This window comes from Argiope bruennichi, chromosome 10, assembly GCF_947563725.1.
Source record: "Argiope bruennichi chromosome 10, qqArgBrue1.1, whole genome shotgun sequence".
NCBI classification, from domain to species: domain Eukaryota; kingdom Metazoa; phylum Arthropoda; class Arachnida; order Araneae; family Araneidae; genus Argiope; species Argiope bruennichi.
Window position 1 is genome coordinate 22,717,884 of NC_079160.1, and position 14,956 is coordinate 22,732,839.

The 14,956-nt window shown below is 43.9% G+C and overlaps 60 non-coding genes across 60 annotated transcripts; all 60 read right to left on the minus strand.

Moving 5' to 3' along the window:
- Positions 1-78: 78 nt before the first annotated feature.
- Positions 79-151, minus strand: Trnav-cac (transfer RNA valine (anticodon CAC)). Its single transcript has one exon. It is a non-coding gene; the product is annotated as a tRNA-Val (tRNA).
- Positions 152-320: 169 nt separating this feature from the next.
- On the minus strand, positions 321-393 carry Trnav-uac (transfer RNA valine (anticodon UAC)). The gene has a single exon. It is a non-coding gene; the product is annotated as a tRNA-Val (tRNA).
- Positions 394-555: 162 nt separating this feature from the next.
- Trnav-cac (transfer RNA valine (anticodon CAC)) lies at positions 556-628 on the minus strand. The gene has a single exon. It is a non-coding gene; the product is annotated as a tRNA-Val (tRNA).
- Positions 629-796: 168 nt separating this feature from the next.
- Positions 797-869, minus strand: Trnav-uac (transfer RNA valine (anticodon UAC)). Its single transcript has one exon. It is a non-coding gene; the product is annotated as a tRNA-Val (tRNA).
- Positions 870-1,031: 162 nt separating this feature from the next.
- Positions 1,032-1,104, minus strand: Trnav-cac (transfer RNA valine (anticodon CAC)). Its single transcript has one exon. It is a non-coding gene; the product is annotated as a tRNA-Val (tRNA).
- A 169-nt stretch (positions 1,105-1,273) lies between these two features.
- Positions 1,274-1,346, minus strand: Trnav-uac (transfer RNA valine (anticodon UAC)). Its single transcript has one exon. It is a non-coding gene; the product is annotated as a tRNA-Val (tRNA).
- Positions 1,347-1,508: 162 nt separating this feature from the next.
- Trnav-cac (transfer RNA valine (anticodon CAC)) lies at positions 1,509-1,581 on the minus strand. The gene has a single exon. It is a non-coding gene; the product is annotated as a tRNA-Val (tRNA).
- A 169-nt stretch (positions 1,582-1,750) lies between these two features.
- Trnav-uac (transfer RNA valine (anticodon UAC)) lies at positions 1,751-1,823 on the minus strand. The gene has a single exon. It is a non-coding gene; the product is annotated as a tRNA-Val (tRNA).
- A 162-nt stretch (positions 1,824-1,985) lies between these two features.
- On the minus strand, positions 1,986-2,058 carry Trnam-cau (transfer RNA methionine (anticodon CAU)). The gene has a single exon. It is a non-coding gene; the product is annotated as a tRNA-Met (tRNA).
- A 170-nt stretch (positions 2,059-2,228) lies between these two features.
- On the minus strand, positions 2,229-2,301 carry Trnav-uac (transfer RNA valine (anticodon UAC)). Its single transcript has one exon. It is a non-coding gene; the product is annotated as a tRNA-Val (tRNA).
- Positions 2,302-2,463: 162 nt separating this feature from the next.
- Trnav-cac (transfer RNA valine (anticodon CAC)) lies at positions 2,464-2,536 on the minus strand. The gene has a single exon. It is a non-coding gene; the product is annotated as a tRNA-Val (tRNA).
- A 169-nt stretch (positions 2,537-2,705) lies between these two features.
- Trnav-uac (transfer RNA valine (anticodon UAC)) lies at positions 2,706-2,778 on the minus strand. Its single transcript has one exon. It is a non-coding gene; the product is annotated as a tRNA-Val (tRNA).
- A 162-nt stretch (positions 2,779-2,940) lies between these two features.
- Trnav-cac (transfer RNA valine (anticodon CAC)) lies at positions 2,941-3,013 on the minus strand. The gene has a single exon. It is a non-coding gene; the product is annotated as a tRNA-Val (tRNA).
- A 169-nt stretch (positions 3,014-3,182) lies between these two features.
- Positions 3,183-3,255, minus strand: Trnav-uac (transfer RNA valine (anticodon UAC)). The gene has a single exon. It is a non-coding gene; the product is annotated as a tRNA-Val (tRNA).
- A 162-nt stretch (positions 3,256-3,417) lies between these two features.
- Positions 3,418-3,490, minus strand: Trnav-cac (transfer RNA valine (anticodon CAC)). Its single transcript has one exon. It is a non-coding gene; the product is annotated as a tRNA-Val (tRNA).
- Positions 3,491-3,659: 169 nt separating this feature from the next.
- Positions 3,660-3,732, minus strand: Trnav-uac (transfer RNA valine (anticodon UAC)). Its single transcript has one exon. It is a non-coding gene; the product is annotated as a tRNA-Val (tRNA).
- A 162-nt stretch (positions 3,733-3,894) lies between these two features.
- Trnav-cac (transfer RNA valine (anticodon CAC)) lies at positions 3,895-3,967 on the minus strand. Its single transcript has one exon. It is a non-coding gene; the product is annotated as a tRNA-Val (tRNA).
- Positions 3,968-4,136: 169 nt separating this feature from the next.
- Trnav-uac (transfer RNA valine (anticodon UAC)) lies at positions 4,137-4,209 on the minus strand. Its single transcript has one exon. It is a non-coding gene; the product is annotated as a tRNA-Val (tRNA).
- A 162-nt stretch (positions 4,210-4,371) lies between these two features.
- On the minus strand, positions 4,372-4,444 carry Trnav-cac (transfer RNA valine (anticodon CAC)). Its single transcript has one exon. It is a non-coding gene; the product is annotated as a tRNA-Val (tRNA).
- Positions 4,445-4,613: 169 nt separating this feature from the next.
- Trnav-uac (transfer RNA valine (anticodon UAC)) lies at positions 4,614-4,685 on the minus strand. The gene has a single exon. It is a non-coding gene; the product is annotated as a tRNA-Val (tRNA).
- A 162-nt stretch (positions 4,686-4,847) lies between these two features.
- Trnav-cac (transfer RNA valine (anticodon CAC)) lies at positions 4,848-4,920 on the minus strand. Its single transcript has one exon. It is a non-coding gene; the product is annotated as a tRNA-Val (tRNA).
- Positions 4,921-5,089: 169 nt separating this feature from the next.
- Trnav-uac (transfer RNA valine (anticodon UAC)) lies at positions 5,090-5,162 on the minus strand. The gene has a single exon. It is a non-coding gene; the product is annotated as a tRNA-Val (tRNA).
- A 162-nt stretch (positions 5,163-5,324) lies between these two features.
- Trnav-cac (transfer RNA valine (anticodon CAC)) lies at positions 5,325-5,397 on the minus strand. Its single transcript has one exon. It is a non-coding gene; the product is annotated as a tRNA-Val (tRNA).
- A 169-nt stretch (positions 5,398-5,566) lies between these two features.
- Trnav-uac (transfer RNA valine (anticodon UAC)) lies at positions 5,567-5,639 on the minus strand. Its single transcript has one exon. It is a non-coding gene; the product is annotated as a tRNA-Val (tRNA).
- Positions 5,640-5,801: 162 nt separating this feature from the next.
- Positions 5,802-5,874, minus strand: Trnav-cac (transfer RNA valine (anticodon CAC)). Its single transcript has one exon. It is a non-coding gene; the product is annotated as a tRNA-Val (tRNA).
- A 169-nt stretch (positions 5,875-6,043) lies between these two features.
- On the minus strand, positions 6,044-6,116 carry Trnav-uac (transfer RNA valine (anticodon UAC)). Its single transcript has one exon. It is a non-coding gene; the product is annotated as a tRNA-Val (tRNA).
- A 162-nt stretch (positions 6,117-6,278) lies between these two features.
- Positions 6,279-6,351, minus strand: Trnav-cac (transfer RNA valine (anticodon CAC)). Its single transcript has one exon. It is a non-coding gene; the product is annotated as a tRNA-Val (tRNA).
- A 169-nt stretch (positions 6,352-6,520) lies between these two features.
- On the minus strand, positions 6,521-6,593 carry Trnav-uac (transfer RNA valine (anticodon UAC)). The gene has a single exon. It is a non-coding gene; the product is annotated as a tRNA-Val (tRNA).
- A 162-nt stretch (positions 6,594-6,755) lies between these two features.
- Trnav-cac (transfer RNA valine (anticodon CAC)) lies at positions 6,756-6,828 on the minus strand. The gene has a single exon. It is a non-coding gene; the product is annotated as a tRNA-Val (tRNA).
- A 169-nt stretch (positions 6,829-6,997) lies between these two features.
- Positions 6,998-7,070, minus strand: Trnav-uac (transfer RNA valine (anticodon UAC)). The gene has a single exon. It is a non-coding gene; the product is annotated as a tRNA-Val (tRNA).
- A 162-nt stretch (positions 7,071-7,232) lies between these two features.
- Trnav-cac (transfer RNA valine (anticodon CAC)) lies at positions 7,233-7,305 on the minus strand. The gene has a single exon. It is a non-coding gene; the product is annotated as a tRNA-Val (tRNA).
- Positions 7,306-7,474: 169 nt separating this feature from the next.
- Trnav-uac (transfer RNA valine (anticodon UAC)) lies at positions 7,475-7,547 on the minus strand. Its single transcript has one exon. It is a non-coding gene; the product is annotated as a tRNA-Val (tRNA).
- Positions 7,548-7,709: 162 nt separating this feature from the next.
- Positions 7,710-7,782, minus strand: Trnav-cac (transfer RNA valine (anticodon CAC)). Its single transcript has one exon. It is a non-coding gene; the product is annotated as a tRNA-Val (tRNA).
- A 169-nt stretch (positions 7,783-7,951) lies between these two features.
- Trnav-uac (transfer RNA valine (anticodon UAC)) lies at positions 7,952-8,024 on the minus strand. The gene has a single exon. It is a non-coding gene; the product is annotated as a tRNA-Val (tRNA).
- A 162-nt stretch (positions 8,025-8,186) lies between these two features.
- Trnav-cac (transfer RNA valine (anticodon CAC)) lies at positions 8,187-8,259 on the minus strand. Its single transcript has one exon. It is a non-coding gene; the product is annotated as a tRNA-Val (tRNA).
- A 169-nt stretch (positions 8,260-8,428) lies between these two features.
- On the minus strand, positions 8,429-8,501 carry Trnav-uac (transfer RNA valine (anticodon UAC)). Its single transcript has one exon. It is a non-coding gene; the product is annotated as a tRNA-Val (tRNA).
- A 162-nt stretch (positions 8,502-8,663) lies between these two features.
- On the minus strand, positions 8,664-8,736 carry Trnav-cac (transfer RNA valine (anticodon CAC)). Its single transcript has one exon. It is a non-coding gene; the product is annotated as a tRNA-Val (tRNA).
- Positions 8,737-8,905: 169 nt separating this feature from the next.
- Positions 8,906-8,978, minus strand: Trnav-uac (transfer RNA valine (anticodon UAC)). The gene has a single exon. It is a non-coding gene; the product is annotated as a tRNA-Val (tRNA).
- Positions 8,979-9,140: 162 nt separating this feature from the next.
- Positions 9,141-9,213, minus strand: Trnav-cac (transfer RNA valine (anticodon CAC)). The gene has a single exon. It is a non-coding gene; the product is annotated as a tRNA-Val (tRNA).
- Positions 9,214-9,382: 169 nt separating this feature from the next.
- Positions 9,383-9,455, minus strand: Trnav-uac (transfer RNA valine (anticodon UAC)). The gene has a single exon. It is a non-coding gene; the product is annotated as a tRNA-Val (tRNA).
- A 162-nt stretch (positions 9,456-9,617) lies between these two features.
- On the minus strand, positions 9,618-9,689 carry Trnav-cac (transfer RNA valine (anticodon CAC)). Its single transcript has one exon. It is a non-coding gene; the product is annotated as a tRNA-Val (tRNA).
- A 169-nt stretch (positions 9,690-9,858) lies between these two features.
- Positions 9,859-9,931, minus strand: Trnav-uac (transfer RNA valine (anticodon UAC)). Its single transcript has one exon. It is a non-coding gene; the product is annotated as a tRNA-Val (tRNA).
- Positions 9,932-10,093: 162 nt separating this feature from the next.
- Positions 10,094-10,165, minus strand: Trnav-cac (transfer RNA valine (anticodon CAC)). The gene has a single exon. It is a non-coding gene; the product is annotated as a tRNA-Val (tRNA).
- A 374-nt stretch (positions 10,166-10,539) lies between these two features.
- Trnav-cac (transfer RNA valine (anticodon CAC)) lies at positions 10,540-10,611 on the minus strand. The gene has a single exon. It is a non-coding gene; the product is annotated as a tRNA-Val (tRNA).
- Positions 10,612-10,780: 169 nt separating this feature from the next.
- On the minus strand, positions 10,781-10,853 carry Trnav-uac (transfer RNA valine (anticodon UAC)). The gene has a single exon. It is a non-coding gene; the product is annotated as a tRNA-Val (tRNA).
- A 162-nt stretch (positions 10,854-11,015) lies between these two features.
- Trnav-cac (transfer RNA valine (anticodon CAC)) lies at positions 11,016-11,088 on the minus strand. The gene has a single exon. It is a non-coding gene; the product is annotated as a tRNA-Val (tRNA).
- A 169-nt stretch (positions 11,089-11,257) lies between these two features.
- Positions 11,258-11,330, minus strand: Trnav-uac (transfer RNA valine (anticodon UAC)). The gene has a single exon. It is a non-coding gene; the product is annotated as a tRNA-Val (tRNA).
- Positions 11,331-11,492: 162 nt separating this feature from the next.
- Trnav-cac (transfer RNA valine (anticodon CAC)) lies at positions 11,493-11,565 on the minus strand. Its single transcript has one exon. It is a non-coding gene; the product is annotated as a tRNA-Val (tRNA).
- Positions 11,566-11,733: 168 nt separating this feature from the next.
- Positions 11,734-11,806, minus strand: Trnav-uac (transfer RNA valine (anticodon UAC)). Its single transcript has one exon. It is a non-coding gene; the product is annotated as a tRNA-Val (tRNA).
- A 162-nt stretch (positions 11,807-11,968) lies between these two features.
- Positions 11,969-12,040, minus strand: Trnav-cac (transfer RNA valine (anticodon CAC)). Its single transcript has one exon. It is a non-coding gene; the product is annotated as a tRNA-Val (tRNA).
- Positions 12,041-12,400: 360 nt separating this feature from the next.
- On the minus strand, positions 12,401-12,473 carry Trnav-uac (transfer RNA valine (anticodon UAC)). Its single transcript has one exon. It is a non-coding gene; the product is annotated as a tRNA-Val (tRNA).
- Positions 12,474-12,635: 162 nt separating this feature from the next.
- On the minus strand, positions 12,636-12,709 carry Trnav-cac (transfer RNA valine (anticodon CAC)). The gene has a single exon. It is a non-coding gene; the product is annotated as a tRNA-Val (tRNA).
- Positions 12,710-12,878: 169 nt separating this feature from the next.
- Trnav-uac (transfer RNA valine (anticodon UAC)) lies at positions 12,879-12,951 on the minus strand. Its single transcript has one exon. It is a non-coding gene; the product is annotated as a tRNA-Val (tRNA).
- A 162-nt stretch (positions 12,952-13,113) lies between these two features.
- Trnav-cac (transfer RNA valine (anticodon CAC)) lies at positions 13,114-13,186 on the minus strand. The gene has a single exon. It is a non-coding gene; the product is annotated as a tRNA-Val (tRNA).
- A 169-nt stretch (positions 13,187-13,355) lies between these two features.
- On the minus strand, positions 13,356-13,428 carry Trnav-uac (transfer RNA valine (anticodon UAC)). The gene has a single exon. It is a non-coding gene; the product is annotated as a tRNA-Val (tRNA).
- Positions 13,429-13,590: 162 nt separating this feature from the next.
- Trnav-cac (transfer RNA valine (anticodon CAC)) lies at positions 13,591-13,663 on the minus strand. The gene has a single exon. It is a non-coding gene; the product is annotated as a tRNA-Val (tRNA).
- A 168-nt stretch (positions 13,664-13,831) lies between these two features.
- Positions 13,832-13,904, minus strand: Trnav-uac (transfer RNA valine (anticodon UAC)). Its single transcript has one exon. It is a non-coding gene; the product is annotated as a tRNA-Val (tRNA).
- Positions 13,905-14,066: 162 nt separating this feature from the next.
- Positions 14,067-14,139, minus strand: Trnav-cac (transfer RNA valine (anticodon CAC)). The gene has a single exon. It is a non-coding gene; the product is annotated as a tRNA-Val (tRNA).
- Positions 14,140-14,307: 168 nt separating this feature from the next.
- On the minus strand, positions 14,308-14,380 carry Trnav-uac (transfer RNA valine (anticodon UAC)). Its single transcript has one exon. It is a non-coding gene; the product is annotated as a tRNA-Val (tRNA).
- A 162-nt stretch (positions 14,381-14,542) lies between these two features.
- Trnav-cac (transfer RNA valine (anticodon CAC)) lies at positions 14,543-14,614 on the minus strand. Its single transcript has one exon. It is a non-coding gene; the product is annotated as a tRNA-Val (tRNA).
- Positions 14,615-14,956: the final 342 nt, after the last annotated feature.

Sequence of the window (14,956 nt, forward strand, 5' to 3'; positions counted from 1 at the left end):
TGGAAAGATTACCGTCTAAGGTAAAGGCCCTAAAGAACTGTTGTCATTTGAAAGTGAAAAATAAGAACCACGAATGTATGTTTCCGGCCGGGATCGAACCGGGGACCTTTCGCGTGTGAGGCGAACGTGATGACCACTACACTACGGAACCGATTGGAAGGGTTAGATCTTCCCTCAGAATTCCATGTTTCTGTCATTTGAAAGAACATTTCCGAGTCGTCTCGTTCGTAGAATTTTCCTTAAGTTTTCAGCACTTTAGATTGCTAATACATGTTCCTTAACAGAACTAAAAAAAGACATCCCTCATCATGTAATCGGGCTGGTTCCGCCCGGGATCGAACCGGGGGCCTTTCGCGTGTAAAGCGAACGTGATAACCACTACACTACGGAACCTCGACGGTGAAAAACGAATATATGCCAAGTCGATAATAATTCGATCTCTATTCTGTTGAAAAGACTATTCATTTTTATGGTTCCTGGAAAGATTACCGTCTAAGGTAAAGGCCCTAAAGAACTGTTGTCATTTGAAAGTGAAAAATAAGAACCACGAATATATGGTTCCGGCCGGGATCGAACCGGGGACCTTTCGCGTGTGAGGCGAACGTGATGACCACTACACTACGGAACCGACGGGAAGTGTTAGATCTTCACTCAAAATTCCATGTTTCTGTCATTTGAAAGAACATTCCCGAGTCGTCTCGTTCGTAGAATTTTCATTAAGTTTTCAGCACTTTAGATTGCTAATACATGTTCCTTAACAGAACTAAAAAATACATGCTTCACCATGTAATCGGGCTGGTTCCGCCCGGGATCGAACCGGGGGCCTTTCGCGTGTAAAGCGAACGTGATAACCACTACACTACGGAACCTCGACGGCGAAAAACGAATATATGCCAAGTCGATAATAATTCGATCTCTATTCTGTTGAAAAGACTATTCATTTTTGTGGTTCCTGGAAAGATTACCGCCTAAGGTAAAGGCCCTAAAGAACTGTTGTCATTTGAAAGTGAAAAATAAGAACCACGAATGCATGGTTCCGCCCGGGATCGAACCGGGGACCTTTCGCGTGTGAGGCGAACGTGATGACCACTACACTACGGAACCGACGGGAAGGGTTAGATCTTCCCTCAGAATTCCAAGTTTCTGTCATTTGAAAGAACATTTCCGAGTCGTCTCGTTCGTAGAATTTTATTTAAGTTATCAGCACTTTAGATTGCTAATACATGTTCCTTAACAGAACTAAAAAAAGACAATCCTCACCATGTAATCGGGATGGTTCCGCCCGGGATCGAAGCGGGGGCCTTTCGCGTGTAAAGCGAACGTGATAACCACTACACTACGGAACCGCGACGGTGGAAAACGAATATATGCCAAGTCGATAATAATTCGATCTCTATTCTGTTGAAAAGACTATTCATTTTTGTGGTTCCTTGAAAGATTACCGCCTAAGGTAAAGGCCCTAAAGAACTGTTGTCATTTGAAAGTGAAAAATAAGAACCACGAATGTATGGTTCCGCCCGGGATCGAACCGGGGACCTTTCGCGTGTGAGGCGAACGTGATGACCACTACACTACGGAACCGACGGGAAGGGTTAGATCTTCCCTCAGAATTCCATGTTTCTGTCATTTGAAAGAACATTTCCGAGTCGTCTCGTTCGTAGAATTTTCCTTAAGTTTTCAGCACTTTAGATTGCTAATACATGTTCCTTAACAGAACTAAAAAAAGACATCCCTCACCAAGTAATCGGGCTGGTTCCGCCCGGGATCGAACCGGGGGCCTTTCGCGTGTAAAGCGAACGTGATAACCACTACACTACGGAACCTCGACGGTGAAAAACGAATATATGCCAAGTCGATAATAATTCGATCTCTATTCTGTTGAAAAGACTATTCATTTTTGTGGTTCCTGGAAAGATTACCGTCTAAGGTAAAGGCCCTAAAGAACTGTTGTCATTTGAAAGTGAAAAATAAGAACCACGAATGTATGGTTCCGCCCGGGATCGAACCGGGGACCTTTCGCGTATGAGGCGAACGTGATGACCACTACACTACGGAACCGACGGGAAGGGTTAGATCTTCCCTCAAAATTCCATGTTTCTGTCATTTGAAAGAACATTTCCGAGTCGTCTCGTTCGTAGAATTTTCCTTAAGTTTTCAGCACTTTAGATTGCTAATACATGTTCCTTAACAGAACTAAAAAAAGACATTCCCTCACCATGTAATCAGACTGGTTCCGGCCGGGATCGAACCGGGGGCCTTTCGCGTGTAATGCGAACGTGATAACCACTACACTACGGAACCTCGACGGTGAAAAACGAATATATGCCAAGTCGATAATAATTCGATCTCTTTTCTGTTGAAAAGACTATTCATTTTTGTGGTTCCTGGAAAGATTACCGTCTAAGGTAAAGGCCCTAAAGAACTGTTGTCATTTGAAAGTGAAAAATAAGAACCACGAATGCATGGTTCCGCCCGGGATCGAACCGGGGACCTTTCGCGTGTGAGGCGAACGTGATGACCACTACACTACGGAACCGACGGGAAGGGTTAGATCTTCCCTCAGAATTCCAAGTTTCTGTCATTTGAAAGAACATTTCCGAGTCGTCTCGTTCGTAGAATTTTATTTAAGTTTTCAGCACTTTAGATTGCTAATACATGTTCCTTAACAGAAATAAAAAAAGACAACCCTCACCATGTAATCGGGATGGTTCCGGCCGGGATCGAACCGTGGGCCTTTCGCGTGTAAAGCGAACGTGATAACCACTACACTACGGAACCTCGACGGTGAAAAACGAATATATGCCAAGTCGATAATAATTCGATCTCTTTTCTGTTGAAAAGACTATTCATTTTTGTGGTTCCTGGAAAGATTACCGTCTAAGGTAAAGGCCCTAAAGAACTGTTGTCATTTGAAAGTGAAAAATAAGAACCACGAATGCATGGTTCCGCCCGGGATCGAACCGGGGACCTTTCGCGTGTGAGGCGAACGTGATGACCACTACACTACGGAACCGACGGGAAGGGTTAGATCTTCCCTCAGAATTCCAAGTTTCTGTCATTTGAAAGAACATTTCCGAGTCGTCTCGTTCGTAGAATTTTATTTAAGTTTTCAGCACTTTAGATTGCTAATACATGTTCCTTAACAGAAATAAAAAAAGACAACCCTCACCATGTAATCGGGATGGTTCCGCCCGGGATCGAAGCGGGGGCCTTTCGCGTGTAAAGCGAACGTGATAACCACTACACTACGGAACCTCGACGGTGAAAAACGAATATATGCCAAGTCGATAATAATTCGATCTCTATTCTGTTGAAAAGACTATTCATTTTTGTGGTTCCTTGAAAGATTACCGCCTAAGGTAAAGGCCCTAAAGAACTGTTGTCATTTGAAAGTGAAAAATAAGAACCACGAATGTATGAATCCGCCCGGGATCGAACCGGGGACCTTTCGCGTGTGAGGCGAACGTGATGACCACTACACTACGGAACCGACAGGAAGGGTTAGATCTTCCCTCAGAATTCCATGTTTCTGTCATTTGAAAGAACATTTCCGAGTCGTCTCGTTCGTAGAATTTTCCTTAAGTTTTCAGCACTTTAGATTGCTAATACATGTTCCTTAACAGAACTAAAAAAAGACATCCCTCACCAAGTAATCGGGCTGGTTCCGCCCGGGATCGAAGCGGGGGCCTTTCGCGTGTAAAGCGAACGTGATAACCACTACACTACGGAACCTCGACGGTGAAAAACGAACATATGCCATGTCGATAATAATTCGATCTCTATTCTGTTGAAAAGACTATTCATTTTTGTGGTTCCTGGAAAGATTACCGTTTATGGTAAAAGCCCTAAAGAACTATTGTTATTTGAAAGTGAAAAATAAGAACCACGAATGTATGTTTCCGGCCGGGATCGAACCGGGGACCTTTCGCGTGTGAGGCGAACGTGATGACCACTACACTACGGAACCGATTGGAAGGGTTAGATCTTCTCTCAGAATTCCATGTTTCTGTCATTTGAAAGAACATTTCCGAGTCGTCTCGTTCGTAGAATTTTCCTTAAGTTTTCAGCACTTTAGATTGCTAATACATGTTCCTTAACAGAACTAAAAAAAGACATCCCTCACCATGTAATCGGGCTGTTTCCGCCCGTGATCGAACCGGGGGCCTTTCGCGTGTAAAGCGAACGTGATAACCACTACACTACGGAACCTCGACGGTGAAAAACGAATATATGCCAAGTCGATAATAATTCGATCTCTTTTCTGTTGAAAAGACTATTCATTTTTGTGGTTCCTGGAAAGATTACCGTCTAAGGTAAAGGCCCTAAAGAACTGTTGTCATTTGAAAGTGAAAAATAAGAACCACGAATGCATGGTTCCGCCCGGGATCGAACCGGGGACCTTTCGCGTGTGAGGCGAACGTGATGACCACTACACTACGGAACCGACGGGAAGGGTTAGATCTTCCCTCAGAATTCCAAGTTTCTGTCATTTGAAAGAACATTTCCGAGTCGTCTCGTTCGTAGAATTTTATTTAAGTTTTCAGCACTTTAGATTGCTAATACATGTTCCTTAACAGAAATAAAAAAAGACAACCCTCACCATGTAATCGGGATGGTTCCGCCCGGGATCGAAGCGCGGCCTTTCGCGTGTAAAGCGAACGTGATAACCACTACACTACGGAACCTCGACGGTGAAAAACGAATATATGCCAAGTCGATAATAATTCGATCTCTATTCTGTTGAAAAGACTATTCATTTTTGTGGTTCCTTGAAAGATTACCGCCTAAGGTAAAGGCCCTAAAGAACTGTTGTCATTTGAAAGTGAAAAATAAGAACCACGAATGTATGAATCCGCCCGGGATCGAACCGGGGACCTTTCGCGTGTGAGGCGAACGTGATGACCACTACACTACGGAACCGACAGGAAGGGTTAGATCTTCCCTCAGAATTCCATGTTTCTGTCATTTGAAAGAACATTTCCGAGTCGTCTCGTTCGTAGAATTTTCCTTAAGTTTTCAGCACTTTAGATTGCTAATACATGTTCCTTAACAGAACTAAAAAAAGACATCCCTCACCAAGTAATCGGGCTGGTTCCGCCCGGGATCGAAGCGGGGGCCTTTCGCGTGTAAAGCGAACGTGATAACCACTACACTACGGAACCTCGACGGTGAAAAACGAACATATGCCATGTCGATAATAATTCGATCTCTATTCTGTTGAAAAGACTATTCATTTTTGTGGTTCCTTGAAAGATTACCGCCTAAGGTAAAGGCCCTAAAGAACTGTTGTCATTTGAAAGTGAAAAATAAGAACCACGAATGTATGAATCCGCCCGGGATCGAACCGGGGACCTTTCGCGTGTGAGGCGAACGTGATGACCACTACACTACGGAACCGACAGGAAGGGTTAGATCTTCCCTCAGAATTCCATGTTTCTGTCATTTGAAAGAACATTTCCGAGTCGTCTCGTTCGTAGAATTTTCCTTAAGTTTTCAGCACTTTAGATTGCTAATACATGTTCCTTAACAGAACTAAAAAAAGACATCCCTCACCAAGTAATCGGGCTGGTTCCGCCCGGGATCGAAGCGGGGGCCTTTCGCGTGTAAAGCGAACGTGATAACCACTACACTACGGAACCTCGACGGTGAAAAACGAACATATGCCATGTCGATAATAATTCGATCTCTATTCTGTTGAAAAGACTATTCATTTTTGTGGTTCCTTGAAAGATTACCGCCTAAGGTAAAGGCCCTAAAGAACTGTTGTCATTTGAAAGTGAAAAATAAGAACCACGAATGTATGGTTCCGCCCGGGATCGAACCGGGGACCTTTCGCGTGTGAGGCGAACGTGATGACCACTACACTACGGAACCGACAGGAAGGGTTAGATCTTCCCTCAGAATTCCATGTTTCTGTCATTTGAAAGAACATTTCCGAGTCGTCTCGTTCGTAGAATTTTCCTTAAGTTTTCAGCACTTTAGATTGCTAATACATGTTCCTTAACAGAACTAAAAAAAGACATCCCTCACCAAGTAATCGGGCTGGTTCCGCCCGGGATCGAACCGGGGGCCTTTCGCGTGTAAAGCGAACGTGATAACCACTACACTACGGAACCTCGACGGTGAAAAACGAATATATGCCAAGTCGATAATAATTCGATCTCTATTCTGTTGAAAAGACTATTCATTTTTGTGGTTCCTGGAAAGATTACCGCCTAAGGTAAAGGCCCTAAAGAACTGTTGTCATTTGAAAGTGAAAAATAAGAACCACGAATGTATGGTTCCGCCCGAGATCGAACCGGAGACCTTTCGCGTGTGAGGCGAACGTGATGACCACTACACTACGGAACCGACGGGAAGGGTTAGATCTTCCCTCAGAATTCCATGTTTCTGTCATTTGAAAGAACATTTCCGAGTCGTCTCGTTCGTAGAATTTTCCTTAAGTTTTCAGCACTTTAGATTGCTAATACATGTTCCTTAACAGAACTAAAAAAAGACATCCCTCACCATGTAATCGGGCTGGTTCCTCCCGGGATCTAACCGGGGGCCTTTCGCGTGTAAAGCGAACGTGATAACCACTACACTACGGAACCTCGACGGTGAAAAACGAATATATGCCAAGTCGATAATAATTCGATCTCTATTCTGTTGAAAAGACTATTCATTTTTGTGGTTGCTGGAAAGATTACCGCCTAAGGTAAAGGCCCTAAAGAACTGTTGTCATTTGAAAGTGAAAAATAAGAACCACGAATGTATGGTTCCGCCCGGGATCGAACCGGAGACCTTTCGCGTGTGAGGCGAACGTGATGACCACTACACTACGGAACCGACTGGAAGGGTTAGATCTTCCCTCAGAATTCCATGTTTCTGTCATTTGAAAGAACATTTCCGAGTCGTCTCGTTCGTAGAATTTTCCTTAAGTTTTCAGCACTTTAGATTGCTAATACATGTTCCTTAACAGAACTAAAAAAAGACATCCCTCACCATGTAATCGGGCTGCTTCCGGCCGGGATCGAACCGGGGGCCTTTCGCGTGTAAATCGAACGTGATAACCACTACACTACGGAACCTCGACGGCTAAAAACGAATATATGCCAAGTCGATAATAATTCGATCTCTATTATGTTGAAAAGACTATTCATTTTTGTGGTTCCTGGAAAGATTACCATCTAAGGTAAAGGCCCTAAAGAACTGTTGTCATTTGAAAGTGAAAAATAAGAACCACGAATGTATGGTTCCGCCCGGGATCGAACCGGGGACCTTTCGCGTGTGAGACGAACGTGATGACCACTACACTACGGAACCGACGGGAAGGGTTAGATCTTCCCTCAGAATTCCATGTTTCTGTCATTTGAAAGAACATTTCCGAGTCGTCTCGTTCGTAGAATTTTCCTTAAGTTTTCAGCACTTTAGATTGCTAATACATGTTCCTTAACAGAACTAAAAAAAGACATCCCTCACCAAGTAATCGGGCTGGTTCCGCCCGTGATCGAACCGGGGGCCTTTCGCGTGTAAAGCGAACGTGATAACCACTACACTACGGAACCTCGACGGTGAAAAACGAATATATGCCAAGTCGATAATAATTCGATCTCTATTCTGTTGAAAAGACTATTCATTTTTGTGGTTCCTGGAAAGATTACCGCCTAAGGTAAAGGCCCTAAAGAACTGTTGTCATTTGAAAGTGAAAAATAAGAACCACGAATGTATGGTTCCGCCCGAGATCGAACCGGAGACCTTTCGCGTGTGAGGCGAACGTGATGACCACTACACTACGGAACCGACGGGAAGGGTTAGATCTTCCCTCAGAATTCCATGTTTCTGTCATTTGAAAGAACATTTCCGAGTCGTCTCGTTCGTAGAATTTTCCTTAAGTTTTCAGCACTTTAGATTGCTAATACATGTTCCTTAACAGAACTAAAAAAAGACATCCCTCACCATGTAATCGGGCTGGTTCCTCCCGCGATCTAACCGGGGGCCTTTCGCGTGTAAAGCGAACGTGATAACCACTACACTACGGAACCTCGACGGTGAAAAACGAATATATGCCAAGTCGATAATAATTCGATCTCTATTCTGTTGAAAAGACTATTCATTTTTGTGGTTCCTGGAAAGATTACCGCCTAAGGTAAAGGCCCTAAAGAACTGTTGTCATTTGAAAGTGAAAAATAAGAACCACGAATGTATGGTTCCGCCCGGGATCGAACCGGAGACCTTTCGCGTGTGAGGCGAACGTGATGACCACTACACTACGGAACCGACTGGAAGGGTTAGATCTTCCCTCAGAATTCCATGTTTCTGTCATTTGAAAGAACATTTCCGAGTCGTCTCGTTCGTAGAATTTTCCTTAAGTTTTCAGCACTTTAGATTGCTAATACATGTTCCTTAACAGAACTAAAAAAAGACATCCCTCACCATGTAATCGGGCTGCTTCCGGCCGGGATCGAACCGGGGGCCTTTCGCGTGTAAATCGAACGTGATAACCACTACACTACGGAACCTCGACGGCTAAAAACGAATATATGCCAAGTCGATAATAATTCGATCTCTATTATGTTGAAAAGACTATTCATTTTTGTGGTTCCTGGAAAGATTACCGTCTAAGGTAAAGGCCCTAAAGAACTGTTGTCATTTGAAAGTGAAAAATAAGAACCACGAATGTATGGTTCCGCCCGGGATCGAACCGGGGACCTTTCGCGTGTGAGACGAACGTGATGACCACTACACTACGGAACCGACGGGAAGGGTTAGATCTTCCCTCAGAATTCCATGTTTCTGTCATTTGAAAGAACATTTCCGAGTCGTCTCGTTCGTAGAATTTTCCTTAAGTTTTCAGCACTTTAGATTGCTAATACATGTTCCTTAACAGAACTAAAAAAAGACATCCCTCACCATGAAATCGGGCTGGTTCCGCCCGGGATCGAACCGGGGGCCTTTCGCGTGTAAAGCGAACGTGATAACCACTACACTACGGAACCTCGACGGTGAAAAACGAATATATGCCAAGTCGATAATAATTCGATCTCTATTCTGTTGAAAAGACTATTCATTTTTGTGGTTCCTGGAAAGATTACCGTCTAAGGTAAAGGCCCTAAAGAACTGTTGTCATTTGAAAGTGAAAAATAAGAACCACGAATGTATGGTTCCGCCCGGGATCGAACCGGGGACCTTTCGCGTGTGAGGCGAACGTGATGACCACTACACTACGGAACCGACGGGAAGGGTTAGATCTTCCCTCAGAATTCCATGTTTCTGTCATTTGAAAGAACATTTCCGAGTCGTCTCGTTCGTAGAATTTTCCTTAAGTTTTCAGCACTTTAGATTGCTAATACATGTTCCTTAACAGAACTGAAAAAAGACATCCCTCACCATGTAATCGGGCTGGTTCCGCCCGGGATCGAACCGGGGGCCTTTCGCGTGTAAATCGAACGTGATAACCACTACACTACGGAACCTCGACGGTGAAAAACGAATATATGCCAAGTCGATAATAATTCGATCTCTATTCTGTTGAAAAGACTATTCATTTTTGTGATTCCTGGAAAGATTACCGTCTAAGGTAAAGGCCCTAAAGAACTGTTGTCATTTGAAAGTGAAAAATAAGAACAACGAATGTATGGTTCCGCACGGGATCGAACGGGGACCTTTCGCGTGTGAGGCGAACGTGATGACCACTACACTACGGAACCGACGGGAAGAGTTAGATCTTCCCTCAGAATTCCATGTTTCTGTCATTTGAAAGAACATTTCCGAGTCGCCTCGTTCGTAGAATTTTCCTTAAGTTTTCTGCACTTTTGATTGCTAAAACATGTTCCTTAACAGAACTAAAAAAAGACATCCTTCACCTTGTAATCGGGCTGGTTCCGCCCAGGATCGAACCGGGGACCTTTCGCGTGTAAAGCGAACGTGATAACCACTACACTACGGAACCTCGACGGTGAAAAACGAATATATGCCAAGTCGATAATAATTCGATCTCTATTCTGTTGAAAAGACTATTCATTTTTGTGGTTCCTGGAAAGATTACCGTCTAAGGTAAAGGCCCTAAAGAACTGTTGTCATTTGAAAGTGAAAAATAAGAACCACGAATGTATGGTTCCGCCCGGGATCGAACGGGGACCTTTCGCGTGTGAGCCGAACGTGATGACCACTACACTACGGAACCGACGGGAAGAGTTAGATCTTCCCTCAGAATTCCATGTTTCTGTCATTTGAAAGAACATTTCCGAGTCGCCTCGTTCGTAGAATTTTCCTTAAGTTTTCTGCACTTTTGATTGCTAAAACATGTTCCTTAACAGAACTAAAAAAAGACATCCTTCACCATGTAATCGGGCTGGTTCCGCCCGGGATCGAACCGGGGGCCTACACTACGGAACCTCGACGGTGAAAAACGAATATATGCCAAGTCGATAATAATTCGATCTCTATTCTGTTGAAAAGACTATTCATTTTTGTGGTTCCTGGAAAGATTACCGTCTAAGGTAAAGGCCCTAAAGAACCGTTGTCATTTGAAAGTGAAAAAAAAGAACAACGAATGTATGGTTCCGCACGGGATCGAACGGGGAACTTTCGCGTGTGAGGCGAACGTGATGACCACTACACTACGGAACCGACGGGAAGAGTTAGATCTTCCCTCAGAATTCCATGTTTCTGTCATTTGAAAGAACATTTCCGAGTCGCCTCGTTCGTAGAATTTTCCTTAAGTTTTCTGCACTTTTGATTGCTAAAACATGTTCCTTAACAGAACTAAAAAAAGACATTCTTCACCATGTAATCGGGCTGGTTCCGCCCGGGATCGAACCGGGGACCTTTCGCGTGTAAAGCGAACGTGATAACCACTACACTACGGAACCTCGACGGTGAAAAACGAATATATGCCAAGTCGATAATAATTCGATCTCTATTCTGTTGAAAAGACTATTCATTTTTGTGGTTCCTGGAAAGATTACCGTCTAAGGTAAAGGCCCTAAAGAACTGTTGTCATTTGAAAGTGAAAAATAAGAACCACGAATGTATGGTTCCGCCCGGGATCGAACCGGGGACCTTTCGCGTGTGAGGCGAACGTGATGACCACTACACTACGGAACCGACGGGAAGGGTTAGATCTTCCCTCAGAATTCCATGTTTCTGTCATTTGAAAGAACATTTCCGAGTCGTCTCGTTCGTAGAATTTTCCTTAAGTTTTCAGCACTTTAGATTGCTAATACATGTTCCTTAACAGAACTGAAAAAAGACATCCCTCACCATGTAATCGGTCTGGTTCCGCCCGGGATCGAACCGGGGGCCTTTCGCGTGTAAAGCGAACGTGATAACCACTACACTACGGAACCTCGACGGTGAAAAACGAATATATGCCAAGTCGATAATAATTCGATCTCTATTCTGTTGAAAAGACTATTCATTTTTGTGGTTCCTGGAAAGATTACCGTCTAAGGTAAAGGCCCTAAAGAAATGTTGTCATTTGAAAGTGAAAAATAAGAACCACGAATGTATGGTTCCGGCCGGGATCGAACCGGGGACCTTTCGCGTGTGAGGCGAGCGTGATGACCACAACACTACGGAACCGACGGGAAGTGTTAGATCTTCCCTCAGAATTCCATGTTTCTGTCATTTAAAGAACATTTCCGAGTCGTCTCGTTCGTAGAATATTCCTTAAGTTTTCAGCACTTTAGATTGCTAATACAGGTTCCTTAACAGAACTAAAAAAAGACATCCCTCACCATGTAATCGGGCTGGTTCCGCCCGGGATCGAACCGAGGGCCGTTCGCGTGTAAAGCAAACGTGATAACCACTACACTACGGAACCTCTACGGTGAAAAACGAATATATGCCAAGTCGATAATAATTCGATCTCTATTTTGTTGAAAAGTCTATTCATTTTTGTGATTCCTGGAAAGATTACCGTCTAAGGTAAAGGCCCTAAAGAACTGTTGTCATTTGAAAGTGAAAAATAAGAACAACGAATGTATGGTTCCGCACGGGATCAAACGGGGACCTTTCGCGTGTGAGGCGAACGTGATGACCACTACACTACGGAACCGACGGGAAGAGTTAGATCTTCCCTCAGAATTCCATGTTTCTGTCATTTGAAAGAACATTTCCGAGTCGCCTCGTTCGTAGAATTTTCCTTAAGTTTTCTGCACTTTTGGGGCCTTTCGCGTGTGAGGCGAACGTGATGACCACTGCACTACGGAACCGACGGGAAGGTTAGATCTTCCCTCAGAATTCCATGTTTCTGTCATTTGAAAGAACATTTTTGTGGTTCCTGGAAAGATTACCGTCTACCGATTTCTGTCATTTGAAAGAACATTTGTATGGTTCCTGGAAAGAGTACCGTCTAAGGTAAAGGCCCTAAAGAACTGTTGTCATTTGAAAGTGAAAAATATGAAGCACGAATGTATGGTTCCGCCCGAGATCGAACCGGGGGCCTTTCGCATGTAAAGCGAACGTGATAACCACTACACTACGGAACCTCGACGGCGAAAAACGAATATATGCCAAGTCGATAATAATTCGATCTCTATTCTGTTGAAAAGACTATTCATTTTTGTGGTCCCTGGAAAGATTACCGTCTAAGGTAAAGGCCCTAAAGAACTGTTGTCATTTGAAAGTGAAAAATAAGAACCACGAATGTATGGATCCGCCCGGGATCGAACCGGGGGACCTTTCGCGTGTGAGGCGAACGTGATGACCACTACACTACGGAACCGACGGGAAGGGTTAGATCTTCCCTTAGAATTCCATGTTTCTGTCATTTGAAAGAACATTTCCGAGTCGTCTCGTTCGTAGAATTTTCCTTAAGTTTTCAGCACTTTAGATTGCTAATACATGTTCCTTAACAGAACTAAAAAAAGACATCCCTCACCATGTAATCGGGCTGGTTCCGCCCGGGATCGAACCGGGGGCCTTTCGCGTGTAAAGCGAACGTGATAACCACTACACTACGGAACCGCGACAGTGAAAAACGAATATATGCCAAGTCGATAATAATTCGATCTCTATTCTGTTGAAAAGACTATTCATTTTTGTGGTTCCTGGAAAGATTACCGTCTAAGGTAAAGGCCCTAAAGAACTGTTGTCATTTGAAAGTGAAAAAAAAGAACCACGAATGTTTGGTTCCGCCCGGGATCGAACCGGGGACCTTTCGCGTGTGAGGCGAACGTGATGACCACTGCACTACGGAACCGACGGGAAGGGTTAGATCTTCCCTCAGAATTCCATGTTTCTGTCATTTGAAAGAACATTTCCGAGTCGTCTCGTTCGTAGAATTTTCCTTAAGTTTTCAGCACTTTAGATTGCTAATACATGTTCCTTAACAGAACTATAAAAAGACATCCCTCACCATGTAATCGGGCTGGTTCCGCCCGGGATCGAACCGGGGGCCTTTCGCGTGTAAAGCGAACGTGATAACCACTACACTACGGAACCGCGACGGTGAAAAACGAATATATGCCAAGTCCATAATAATTCGATCTCTATTCTGTTGAAAAGATTATTCATTTTTGTGGTTCCTGGAAAGATTACCGTCTAAGGTAAAGGCCCTAAAGAACTGTTGTCATTTGAAAGTGAAAAATAAGAACGACGAATGTATGGTTCCGCCCGGGATCGAACCGGGGACCTTTCGCGTGTGAGGCGAACGTGATGACCACTACACTACGGAACCGACGGGAAGGGTTAGATCTTCCCTCAGAATTCCATGTTTCTGTCATTTGAAAGAACATTTCCGAGTCGTCTCGTTCGTAGAATTTTCCTTAAGTTTTCAGCACTTTAGATTGCTAATACATGTTCCGTAACAGAACTAAAAAAGACATCCCTCACCATGTAATCGGGCTGGTTCCGCTCGGGATCGAACCGGGGGCCTTTCGCGTGTAAAGCGAACGTGATAACCACTACACTACGGAACCTCGACGGTGAAAAACGAATATATGCCTAGTCGATAATAATTCGATCTCTATTCTGTTGAAAAGACTATTAATTTTTGTGGTTCCTGGAAAGATTACCGTCTAAGGTAAAGGCCCTAAAGAACTGTTGTCATTTGAAAGTGAAAAATAAGAACCACGAATGTATGGTTCCGCCCGGGATCGAACCGGGGACCTTTCGCGTGTGAGGCGAACGTGATGACCACTACACTACGGAACCAACGGGAAGTGTTAGATCTTCCCTCGGAATTCCATGTTTCTGTCATTTAAAGAACATTTCCGAGTCGTCTCGTTCGTAGAATATTCCTTAAGTTTTCAGCACTTTAGATTGCTAATACAGGTTCCTTAACAGAACTAAAAAAAGACATCCCTCACCATGTAATCGGGCTGGTTCCGCCCGGGATCGAACCGGGGGCCTTTCGCGTGTAAAGCAAACGTGATAACCACTACACTACGGAACCTCTACGGTGAAAAACGAATATATGCCAAGTCGATAATAATTCGATCTCTATTTTGTTGAAAAGTCTATTCATTTTTGTGATTCCTGGAAAGATTACCGTCTAAGGTAAAGGCCCTAAAGAACTGTTGTCATTTGAAAGTGAAAAATAAGAACAACGAATGTATGGTTCCGCACGGGATCAAACGGGGACCTTTCGCGTGTGAGGCGAACGTGATGACCACTACACTACGGAACCGACGGGAAGAGTTAGATCTTCCCTCAGAATTCCATGTTTCTGTCATTTGAAAGAACATTTCCGAGTCGCCTCGTTCGTAGAATTTTCCTTAAGTTTTCTGCACTTTTTGGGCCTTTCGCGTGTGAGGCGAACGTGAAGACCACTGCACTACGGAACCGACGGGAAGGTTAGATCTTCCCTCAGAATTCCATGTTTCTGTCATTTGAAAGAACATTTTTGTGGTTCCTGGAAAGATTACCGTCTACCGATTTCTGTCATTTGAAAGAACATTTGTATGGTTCCTGGAAAGAGTACCGTCTAAGGTAAAGGCCCTAAAGAACTGTTGTCATTTGAAAGTGAAAA